A 12429-nucleotide genomic window follows, 5' to 3' on the forward strand; every position below is an offset into this window, starting at 1 on the left:
ACACGAGCACAACGGAAAATTCGGAGAGGACGACAAGCACATAAGAAGGAATCACAGACACCCACACAATCGACGACCAACGTAATAAATATCAGTGATACTGTACTTTCAGACATCCAAGTTCAGTTGCTTAACAAGGGTTTAAAGTTTGCCCCCACAAATTCCCTGGACAAGTTCGCCACATATATTGGGGTGGAAAAATTCATAAGACACTTGTGTCTTAAGAAATATTTTCTAAAAAACCCCATCAATAGAGAGATGGACATGGAAGGAAATGGTACTAAATATCAAAATACTGATCTAAAGGCCAGATCCCAAAAATTCCCCAGACAGGAGATCAGCAACGAAATGGCCGCGTTTAAGAATAATGTAGAGCGGGATTTGAGAAGAATTAGAAGCCGGAGAATAAACACAAACCTGAATAAAGGGGAAATCAGGGCAATTAAATCATTGCAAGAGGCGAATGATATCATAATTAGGCCGGCTGATAAGGGTGGGGCAGTAGTGGTACTGAATACGGTAGATTACTTGAAAGAGTGCTATAGACAATTAGGGTCACAAGAGACCTATCAAAAATTAAAAGGAGACCCCACAGAGGAATATTATAAGATCCTAAAGAATTATTGTGAGAAGGGATTAAAAGTGGGCTTCCTCTCCAATCAGGAGGCAAGGTTTATTTTGGACACTGAGAAGAGGATCCGGATGTTCTATTGCATCCCCAAGATCCATAAAAATTTACAAACACCCCCAGGTCGCCCAATAGTGTCTGGGATTGAATCTATTTTATGTAATTTATCTAAGTACATTGACCAGTGGCTTCAACCCTATGTAAAGAGAGTACCATCATACATTCGTGACACTACCGATATTATCAAAACATTGGAAACTATTGAATGGGTAGACGGATGGATCTTGGGGACGCTGGATGTCGGATCCCTGTATACGGTGATCGATCACACCCAAGGTATGCAAGCACTACATGAACAACTGTCGGGAGATGTTGGACTCTCTACAGAACAGCTAGAATTCCTATTGGGGGGTGTGGAATATATATTAGCCCACAATTATTTTTCATTTGAGCGGGAGTTCTATGTACAACGTACTGGCACCGCCATGGGTACCAGATTCACCCCCAGCTACGCCAATCTTTTTTTGGCCAAATGGGAAAAGGAAGTCATACAACCCAGGCTGGGGGCGGATCTGGTCCTATGGTGGCGCTACATAGACGACATTTTGTTCATTTGGCAGGATACAATTGAATCCCTAGATCTATTTTTGAACAGTATCAATATCAATGATAAGAATTAGATTTTTAGCCCCAGTGTCAGCAAAGAAAAGGTTGAGTTTTTGGATCTGGAGATACAGGTGAAGGGGAACCAACTTGAGTGCAGTACATTTTTCAAGCCAGTGGCTAAAAACAGCTTCATCAGGTTTGCTAGTTGCCATCTTCCACGGTGGCTGCTAAATGTGCCAACTAGTCAGTTTCGGAGGTTAAGGCGAAACTGTACGGACGATGGCAAGTTTGATGAGGAAGCCACTGGCTTGAAACAACAATTATTGGAAAGGGATTACCCAGCCCAGGTAATTGATAAATCATTGGAGAAGGTAAAGGGAATGGAAAGAGGAGAATTCTTCTTGGTTAGTCATCCCCAACCACGAGACGAAACACTGAGGATCATCCTTCCTTTTAATTCCCAATATAGGATGATGGAAAAAAGTATTCGGAAGCATTGGGGACTCCTATTGAATGATAAGGTGATAGGTCCTCTGTTGAGTGAAGTACCCAAGATCACGTATACACGGACTAACAATTTAGCTGGAAAAATAGCCCCGACTCTTAAAGTGAGAAAAGAGAGCGAGAAAAAAGATAATTGGTTGGCAGTGAATGGATTTTTTAAATGTGGCAGATGTGCCAACTGTAGAATTACAAATTTTCCGAAAAAAAACACAAAAGTAGTGTCTACAGTGAATTCCTTTAGTGTAGAGATACAAGAATGCTTGACCTGCGACTCTACAGATGTGATATATTTGCTACAGTGCGACTGCAGAAAACAATATATAGGCAGGACAAAAAGAACACTTAAAAAGAGAGTAGCGGAACATGTGGCAAACATCCAGAAAGGTCTAGAGACCCATTCATTATCCAAACATTTTAAAATCAAACACAATTGTGACCCAACTGGTCTGAAATTCACAGCCATTGAGAGGGTAAAAAAAGTGTGGAGAGGGGGGAACCAAATCACACATATGTCGAGGCAGGAATCCCGTAGAATTTTCGAATACGACACAATTATCCCCAGAGGCCTGAACGCTGAGATGGAGGTCTTTGGGTTCCTGTGAGCGGGTGTTGTCCAGCGGAAATGGGACATCGCGGTTTGGCCGACTATCGGCACCGTGATCTCCCCTCCCTGACGGACGGCACCCCTAGGCTACAATACCACACTTCACCTCTGCTCTTCTTTGAAGAATAATATAGCCCCTTGAGCTAAACAATAAAATAATGGAAGATGGGAGGTAGGTTTCGACTTGTGATGTTAAATTGTACAGTTATAGGCCAAAAACGCATATATAACCTAATTCACATATATGCGTTTTTGATGCGTTTTTTCTGAAAAAGATCGTTGGACCTTGCAGTCTTCTCCTATATTTATTTCTAACAATTTTTAAGTGTTTTTATTATGTATAGTCAAATGTATGGGATTATTTATTGTTTTATCCTATTAAGATACATACATGACAATTGAAATCCAATCCGGAGATTATTAAATGCTCAAAACAATGTGGGATTGTGGGTAACGATATCCCATTTATAAGGAGTGAGGATCCGCTCACTCAGTTGGCCACTGAGGAAGGGGCGTTAGACCCTGAAACGCATCTGGCATTACAGAGTGAGATTGGAATTATTACAAACAAAGAAAAAGGAAGCCTGGAACCAAAGGAAATAAGAAATAAGGCAAGAAAACCTGCTTGAATTCAAGAGCTGGAAGAGCAGTCGCCAAACAGTGACGTCATTAAAGCGTCTATCCGGTCCCCTGGACAACCAGGTCACGTGGGACGCCACGTACGGCCAGCGCACCACGTGGGACGCTGTGAGTGCACGGCCGCCTGGATACAACGCTGCGGAGAGCAGTGAAGAGGGGTAAGACCGGGCTCATATATGAGCATTATAGGACATATGAAGAAATTATAAGTTATGCAAACATCAGTCTCACTGTGAAGTGAATATTGTTTGCCTGAATACTTTGGCTTCATTGACATTCGGCACCAATTGTGTCTCTTGCACGCCACTGAATCTAGTGCAACACAAACATTGTTCATTTTGGTTTCGGCCATACAAGTAGTATCTACGCTTATCAATAGGACCTATTGGGATATTGCCGGCACGCTGCCACATATTTAAATGGGACATTAACACTCCCACAGCGATTCCTTTCCCATCACAGTCCTACAATATTTCTATAGATTTGTATAGGTTATATGTGTGCCTACATGTATGTTTTTATATATATTTTTTAGGGGTATGTTTTTAGACTAATAAAGTCCATTATTCTTTGCTACTATTGTGTTTCCCTTCTGAGTGTGCCCCTTCATATTGCTTACAACATTTAAAATTCCCTACAGGTGGTCGGCCGACCCTAAATGACGGCAATTATACAGAAACCACAATATGGGCGTGTAGCAATCCCAGCAGTATAATAAGATGTTACAATAGCAGCAGACAATAATTCTCAAGGTACCTTCAAGTAGTGATCTATTAACTAATAGCATATAATAGTGCAAAGTGCAATCAATCATTCATAAAAAGTGCTTTAAAATCAGGTTTGACAAATGTCCAAACAAAAACCTGTGTTCAGGAATGTGACTTGTTGATTATTTGGTGAATATAATACCTGAAAAATATGGTGCTTCAAAAATGGTGATGAAGTTATGTGCAATACGGCACCTGATGATTAGCTGCACATTTAATAAATGCTGGAATGGTTATATTTCCTTCAATGTCTATTGAAAGTGATCGCTTATAAAAAATCGTCCCAATCAATGTTTCATCCGGATAATCGATCTTACAATGCATCCAATATAATCGTAAATCGAATATAACACTGGTAGGATATATAAGTGGTTTATGGCCTCTTGTTTGATGACACTCTTACAAAAAGGGATTTAAATCATCGGCACACCATTTTCCTTGCAGTGTTTTAAATAGTCCCAGATAGTTTAGGAAAGCTCGCTCTTACCTCCTGTAATTCGAGGATACTTTCCTTGTAATAGTCCAGGTGATGAGCTGGAGACTCCGACACGCCCCCCCCCCCCGCCTCACTCCTCGTGTGCTTTGATGATCGCACACAATATCGCGATGTGATGAGTGAGACTTTCGGGCAGTAAGTCGATTCAATTTTCGAATATATCCAATGTTCGAATAATACAATTTTTCAAGTTTGCATGGCCATGCATATCGAGTTCATTCCAGCGGAGGCATTAGTCGAAGTGTCCAATATACCAGGGGTGTGGAATCATCCAGAAACGTGTCTGGTATATTGGACAGTTCGACTAATGCCTCTGCTGGAATGAACTCGATATGCATGGCCATGCAAACTTGAATACTTGAAAATTTGTATGATTCGAACATTGGATATATTTGAAAATTGAATCGACTTACTGCCGAAGTGATCTCACTCACTGCCCGAAAGTCTCACTCATCACATCGCGATATTGTGTGCGATCATCAAAGCACACGAGGAGTGAGGCGGGGGGGCGTGTCGGCGTCTCCAGCTCACCACCTGGACTATTACAAGGAAAGTATCCTCGAATTACAGGAGGTAAGAGCGAGCTTTCCTAAACTATCTGGGACTATTTAAAACACTGCAATGAAAGTGGTGTGCCGATGATTTAAATCCCTTTTTGTAAGAGTGTGATCAAACAAAATGCCATAAACCACTTATATATCCTACCAGTGTTATATTCGATTTACGATTATATTGGATGCATTGTAAGATCGATTATCCGGATGAAACATTGATTGTGATGATTTTTTATAAGCGATCACTTTCAATAGACATTGAAGGAAATAGAACCATTCCAGCATTTATTAAATGTGCAGCTAATCATCAGGTGCCGTATTGCACATAACTTCATCACCATTTTTGAAGCACCATATTTTTCAGGTGTTATATTCACCAAATAATCAACAGGTCACATTCCTGAACACAGGTTTTTGTTTGGATATTGGTTTCACCCTAACCAAAAACCCGTATTTCTGTCCTTAATGTGGCAGTCACTTATGCTTGTCTAATCCCAGATGTGCAATATATTAGAGTCTTTTTTCACCCCAGTAACCAAAAAGCCGTATTTCTGGCCTAAATGTGACAGTCACTTATGCTTGTCTAATCCCAGATGTACAGTATATTAGAGGGTTTTTTCACCCTAACCAAAAAGCCGTATTTCTGTCCTAAATCTGACTTATGCTTGTCTAATCCCAGATTTTGCAGTATATCAGAGGCTTTTTTCACCCCAGTATGCCAAAGCTGTATTTCTGGACTTGCAGACATGCAGATAGCCTGTGCTTGTGCACTATCGTTGCATAAAATGGCTGCCGATCATGTATTGATATTGACTAAATGAAGAAAAAAAAGTTTGTTTTCAGCAGTAGTTGGCTCAGGGCAGGCTTAAAAATATTGTGCACTGCACCCACAAAACACTTTTGCTGTAGATCGCTGAGTACAAAAAACTGTTCTTGATAAGATTTCTCCCTGATCTCTCCCTCACAGCAGCTGCAGCCTTTCCCTACACTAATCCGAGCAGAGTGACGGGCGGCGCTACGTGACGGGCATGGCTGTGATGGCCTTTTGGGGCAAGTAGTATGACGCTTGTTGATTGGCTGCTGTGCAGCCTTTCAAAAAGCGCCATAAAAATCACCGAACCCGAACTTTTACGTAAATGGCCGAAAACCCGAAAACCCTAAAGTTCGGTACGAACCCGAACTTTACAGTTCGGGTTCACTCAACTCTACTAAAGGGTTGTTGCGGCCTACTGATTCTGTCAGGGGAGCTGTCACTTTTATGACTGACCTGTCTGACTAGTGATAAAGTACAGGGAAGATCCACTATACTGGACTATACTTGATCACTTTGCTATAATTGCCTGCTGTTATTAAGACAAGTAACGGTTCCCTGCATACCCACCTCTTAGGCTCCGTTCACATCACCACTATTTATTTCTGTTCTGCAGAACAATGAAAATAACGGAAGTGCTGGATCAGGCACATAACTGAGATGAACAGACACCATTTAGGCTACTTTCACACTAGCGTTCGGGGCTCCGCTTGTGAGTTCCGTTTGAAGGCTCTCACAAGCGGCCCCGAACGCATCCATACTGCCCTAATGCATTCTGAGTGGATGCGGATCCGCTCAGAATGCATCAGTCTGGCACCGCCTGGCCGTGCGGAGGCAAACGGATCCGTCCAGACTTACAATGTAAGTCAATGGGGACGGATCCGTTTGAAGTTGACACAATATGGCTCAATTTTCAAACGGATCCGTCCCCCATTGACTTTCAATGTAAAGTCTGGACGGATCCGTCTGAACAACTTTCACACTTAGAATTTTTTCTAAACTATAATGCAGACGGATCCGTTCTGAACGGATCCCAACGTCTGCATTATAGGAGCGGATCCGTCTGTGCAGACACCAGACGGATCCGCTCTGAACGCAAGTGTGAAAGTAGCCTAACTGTTATGGAGTCTATTCAGTTTCTGTTCAGGATCCTGTCTTTTTACCAGACAAAAAAGTCCTCATGTAAGGTTTTTTTGTCCGGTCTTTGACAGAATCTGCAACAGAGCCTCGTACAGAGCCTCCAGCGCAGATGTGAACAAGCCCTTAACATTATGTAGGCCTACTATTAGTTATTTCTACTATTCAAGTTTCGTACTCCTCCTCGCCTAAAAATACTCCTCAAAAAGAGGAGTATTTTTACTCTTCCGGAAAAAATTAAGTGCGACCTCTGATCTGGGCACTATGGCAGTGACTTCTATTTGGGCACTTTGGCAATGACTTATATTTATCTGGGCACTTTGGCAGTGACATATTTATCTGGGCACTATGGCAGTGGCTTATATTTATCTGGGCACTATGGCAGTGGCTTATATTTATCTGGGCACTATGGCAGTGGCTTATATTTATCTGGGCACTATGGCAGTGGCTTATTTATCTGGGCACTATGGCAGTGACTTATATTTATCTGGGCACTATGGCAGTGGCTTATATTTGGGCACTTTGGCAATGACATTTTTATCTGGGCACTATGGCAGTGACATATTTATCTGGGCACTATGGCATTGGCTTATATTTATTTGGGCACTATGGCAGTGGCTTATATTTATCTGGGCACTATGGCAGTGGCTTATATTTATCTAGTTACTATGACAGTGAATTATAAAGATGTCTTGCTAGAATTTGGGAAGAATGCAGCAGCCATCCTTCCCCTCAAATTAGAGTATGTTCACATTTAGCTGAAATGCCATGTATTTCACCCTGTGCACACCTCCCAACCACCCTGAATCCGGTGGGTGCAGATACAGTTGAATGCAATGGTGAAGCAGGGAGCCCTCAGCGTCCTGCATTACCATTCCCAGGCTTGTGCTCTCCCCAGCAGCAGGCGCGGTGCAGTGACCTCATCTCCTATACTGCGCTGAGAAGGAAAGCAAATAGCAGGAGATTATCCCTCAGCCTGTGTGTTTTTCTGCTGATGACGTCGGTACACCGCGCCTGCTGCTGGGGTGAGCATGCGCTCTGCTCATAAGCGCGCCACTGATATTGTCCTTTTTTTTGGTATTTTGTCCCTTTTTGGTATTTTAACCCCTTAAGGACTCGGCCCTATTTCACCTTACGAACCAGTGTCACTTTAAGTGCTGATAACTTTAAAACACTTTGACTTATCCAGGCCATTCTGAGATTGTTTTTTCGTCACATATTGTACTTCATGACACAGTTAAAATGAAGTAAAAAAAATGTATTTTTATTTATAAAACATTACCAAATTTACCAAAAATCTATAAAAAAAATAGCAAATTTCCAAGTTTCAATTTCTCTACTTCTATAATACATAGTAATACCTCCAAAAATAGTTATTACTTTACATTCCCCATATGTCTACTTCATGTTTGGATCATTTTGGGAATGATATTTTATTTTTTGGGGATGTTACAAGGCTTAGAAGTTTAGAAGCAAATCTTGAAATTTTCAAAAACCAAATTTTTAGGGACCAGTTCAGGTCTGAAGTCACTTTGCGAGGCTTACATAATAGAAACCACACAAAAATTACCCCATTCTATAAACTTCACCCCTCAAGGTATTCAAAACTGATTTTACAAACTTTGTTAACCCTTTAGGTGTTCCACAAGAATTAATGGAAAATAGAGATACAATTTCAAAATTTCACCTTTTTGGCAGATTTTCCATTTTAATAATTTTTTTCCAGTTACAAAGCAAGGGTTAACAGCCAAACCAAACTCAATATTTATGGCCCTGATTCTGTAGTTTACAGAAACACCCCATATGTGGTCGTAAACTACTGTACGGGCACACGGCAGGGCGCAGAAGGAAAGGAATGCCATACGGTTTTTGGAAGGCAGATTTTGCTGGACTGGTTTTTTTGACACCATGTCCCATTTGAAGCCCCCCTGATGCAACCCTAGAGTAGAAACTCCATAAAAGTGACCCCATCTAAGAAGAAACGACACCCCTCAAGGTATACAAAACAGATTTTACAAACGTTAACCCTTTAGGTGTTCCACAAGAGTTATTGGCAAATGGAGATGAAATTTCAGAATTTAAATTTTTGAGCAAATTTTCCATTTTAATCCATTTTTCCCAGTAACAAAGCAAGGGTTAACAGCCAAACAAAACTCAATATTTATGGCCCTGATTCTGTAGTTGACAGAAACACCCCATATGTGGTCGTAAACTGCTGTACGGGCACACGGCAGGGCGCAGAAGGAAAGGAATGCCATACGGTTTTTGAAAGGCAGATTTTGCTAGACTGTTTTTTTTGACACCATGTCCCATTTGAAGCCCCCCTGATGCGCCCCTAGAGTAGAAACTCCCAAAAAGTGACCCCATTTTAGAAACTACGGGATAGGGTGGCAGTATTGGTACTAGTTTAGGGTACATATGATTTTTGGTTGCTCTATATTACACTTTTTGTGAGGCAATACCTAATATGTATACTTTTTTTTTTATTTATGTAAGTTTTACACAATAGGTCTCAATTGACCTGCGGTTTGCGGCGATGGCCGATGCGGGGGGATCACAGGACCTCCCCCCGGCGTTGTGACAGGATGCCCGCTGAATAATTTCAGCGGACATCCTGTTCCGATTAACCCCCGCCGCGCCGCAATGTAATTTTAAAGTTAGGACGTACCGGTACGCCCTGGGTCCTTAAGGACTCGGCAAACATGGCGTACCGGTACGTCCTAAGTCCTTAAGGGGTTAAAGGATAACTGTCGTATTTTTTTGTTGTTGGGAGTATTGGATTGTGGTGATTAATATCACCTTGGTGGCCCTATTTCAACTTTAACTGTGTATTCAATTACCCCTTAATTCCACATTTTTGTTCCCTGTACTGCCGTTTTGCTAGGCATGGTCTATCTGTTGATAGACGGAGCAGCGTGCAGGGTCACATTACTGACAGCCAGGGACTGTAAGTAAATGTTTAAAGCCAGGTCCTCCCCAGCAGCTGATAACAGTGCCTGGGCTGTGTGCACTTCTCCCTGTTCCTGCACTTGGCAGACGCTCCCTCACTCAGCAGAGCTGGAGAATGCAGAGTTGAAGCTGCGCACAACAGGGAAGGGAGATCTGCCATCTGCTCAGTGTATAAATGAAAGGAACATGTGGTAAGAGGACCCCTTTGTGCTGCAGGAGATTAACCCTTTAGGGGGAGGGCTCTGGTTACTGACACTTTTGGGGGGCTATTGTTACTGGCTAAGAGGGCAGGCGGCATTAGCCTCAGGGTGAGGGCAGTGGCGGCCATCTTAACTGAATAGTGAAATTGCAGTTTTATGCAGACTGGTTGCTAAGGGCTGAATCTTATTAAATATGGGGTAAGTCAGTCTAATAGTAACTGATTCTGGAATATCATGTTATTAGTAACTACATATATGAAAATTGAAATTAGGGTCTAAATGTGACCGTTATCCTTTAAAGATAGCCTCTCTCCTCTACTGACATGCCTTTTTTAGTTGGAGTAGGCGCTGGATCTTAAAGGGTCCTGGCTGCTGCCCACTCTTGGCTCCTCATTCTCCAATACTCTGACCTTCTTTCCACTCTTCTTTCATCTCCTTGGATCTGCTCTTACTTTCCTCCTCCCTGTTCTTCTCATGTTCTCGCTGTCTCCTCTATGTCCAGTACACAACATTTTTGCTTCTCCTGTCAAGTTCAGTCCAATTGTTGCTGCTGACAGTTGAAAGTAAATATTGTTTGTGTACTGGTAATGTGAGGTCAGAGGTCATGGAAGCCTCAGGTGACACCTGCCTGCCAATGGTCCATGGAACTGCTCTGCCATATACATACACTGTAATGTGGGCATCAGCAATGGTAGCCTGATGTCCAGAAGAATGGACACAGTTATGGCTGCTTCTTCTAGTGCTGTATTATTAAGAGATAGAGCAGGGGATGGGACTTTTATATCTGGGGCGGCAGTGGTGCCCTGTGGAAATTCACATAAACCAGGTGGAGAAAAAAATAAATTGTACCTACTGCTGATATTAAAAAATTGGCGTTTTACCCTCATTTCCCACCATGCCACCAACGAGAAAATACTACTTCTCCAGCGCAAGGTATGTTAAATGTCACAGCAATGTACTATTTATTTATTGTGGCTGCGGTCAATCTCTCTATGGTCCTACTTATAGTCTATTTTCTTTTTTCATATGGTGTCTAGCTGTATATATGGGTCCTATATATAATATACTTCTGAGCTGTCTTGTTCCCTACAAATGCCTGTATAGATACAACTGATAGACTGACAGACATTTCTCTGTCACTCAAATATTGCACATCGGCTCTATAATACAGACTACGTTATGTATTTACTTGTTCATTAGTTTATTTGAGTAAGATAAGGAATGATTCCTTCTGATGTGGTTGTCATTACAATTTTTTTGCTATTAGACATATCACTGTCCATTTTTTACTTTGTCATTCTTTTATTTCCCATATATATTGTGGAGTCAACATTTAGCTTAAATTATGTATTTATTTGTATTGTCGTAGGCCGTGATCAAGGTCCCGGGTGGACCGAAACGTTGGCCCTGAATTCAAGTGACGATTGACTATAAAAGTTGGTGTTGGCAAATAATAAAATACATACAGTACAGACCAAAAGTTTGGACACACCTTCTCATTCAAAGAGTTTTCTTTATTTTCATGACTATGAAAATTGTAGATACACACTGAAGGCATCAAAACTATGAATTAACACGTGTTGAATTATATACATAACAAACAAGTGTGAAACAACTGAAAATATGTCATATTCTAGGTTCTTCAAAGTAGCCACCTTTTGCTTTGATTACTGCTTTGCACACTCTTGGCATTCTCTTGATGAGCTTCAAGAGGTAGTCCCCTCAAATGGTTTTCACTTCACAGGTGTGCCCTGTCAGGTTTAATAAGTAGGATTTCTTGCCTTATAAATGGAGTTGGGACCATCAGTTGCGTTGAGGAGAAGTCAGGTGGATACACAGCTGATAGTCCTACTGAATAGACTGTTAGAATTAGTATTATGGCAAGAAAAAAGCAGCTAAGTAAAGAAAAACGAGTGGCCATCATTACTTTAAGAAATGAAGGTCAGTCAGTCAGCCGAAAAATTGGGAAAACTTTGAAAGTAAGGGCTATTTGACCATGAAGGAGAGTGATGGGGTGCTGCGCCAGATGACCTGGCCTCCACAGTCACCAGACCTGAACCCAATCGAGATGGTTTGGGGTGAGCTGGACTGCAGAGTGAAGGTAAAAGGGCCAACAAGTGCTAAGCATCTCTGGGAACTCCTTCAAGACTGTTGGAAGACCATTTCAGGGGACTACCTCTTGAAGCTCATCAAGAGAATGCCAAGAGTGTGCAAAGCAGTAATAAAAGCAAAAGGTGGCTACTTTGAAGAGCCTAGAATATGACATATTTTCAGTTGTTTCACACTTGTTTGTTATGTATATAATTCAACATGTGGTAATTCATAGTTTTGATGCCTTCATAGTCATGAAAATAAAGAAAACTCTTTGAATGAGAAGGTGTGTCCAAACTTTTGGTCTGTACTGTATATATTGTGTAAACTACATGAGTGTGCCGTGGAATATTCCTTTCTATATAGTGGCTTGACAGCCCCTTCACGAAGCACCCCTATTTGGATCAAATTTATTCCTGGCGGTCGTGCCATTCAATATAGAT

The sequence above is a fragment of the Bufo bufo genome, chromosome 1 (genome assembly GCF_905171765.1).
Source record: "Bufo bufo chromosome 1, aBufBuf1.1, whole genome shotgun sequence".
Classification (NCBI taxonomy): Eukaryota; Metazoa; Chordata; class Amphibia; order Anura; family Bufonidae; genus Bufo; species Bufo bufo.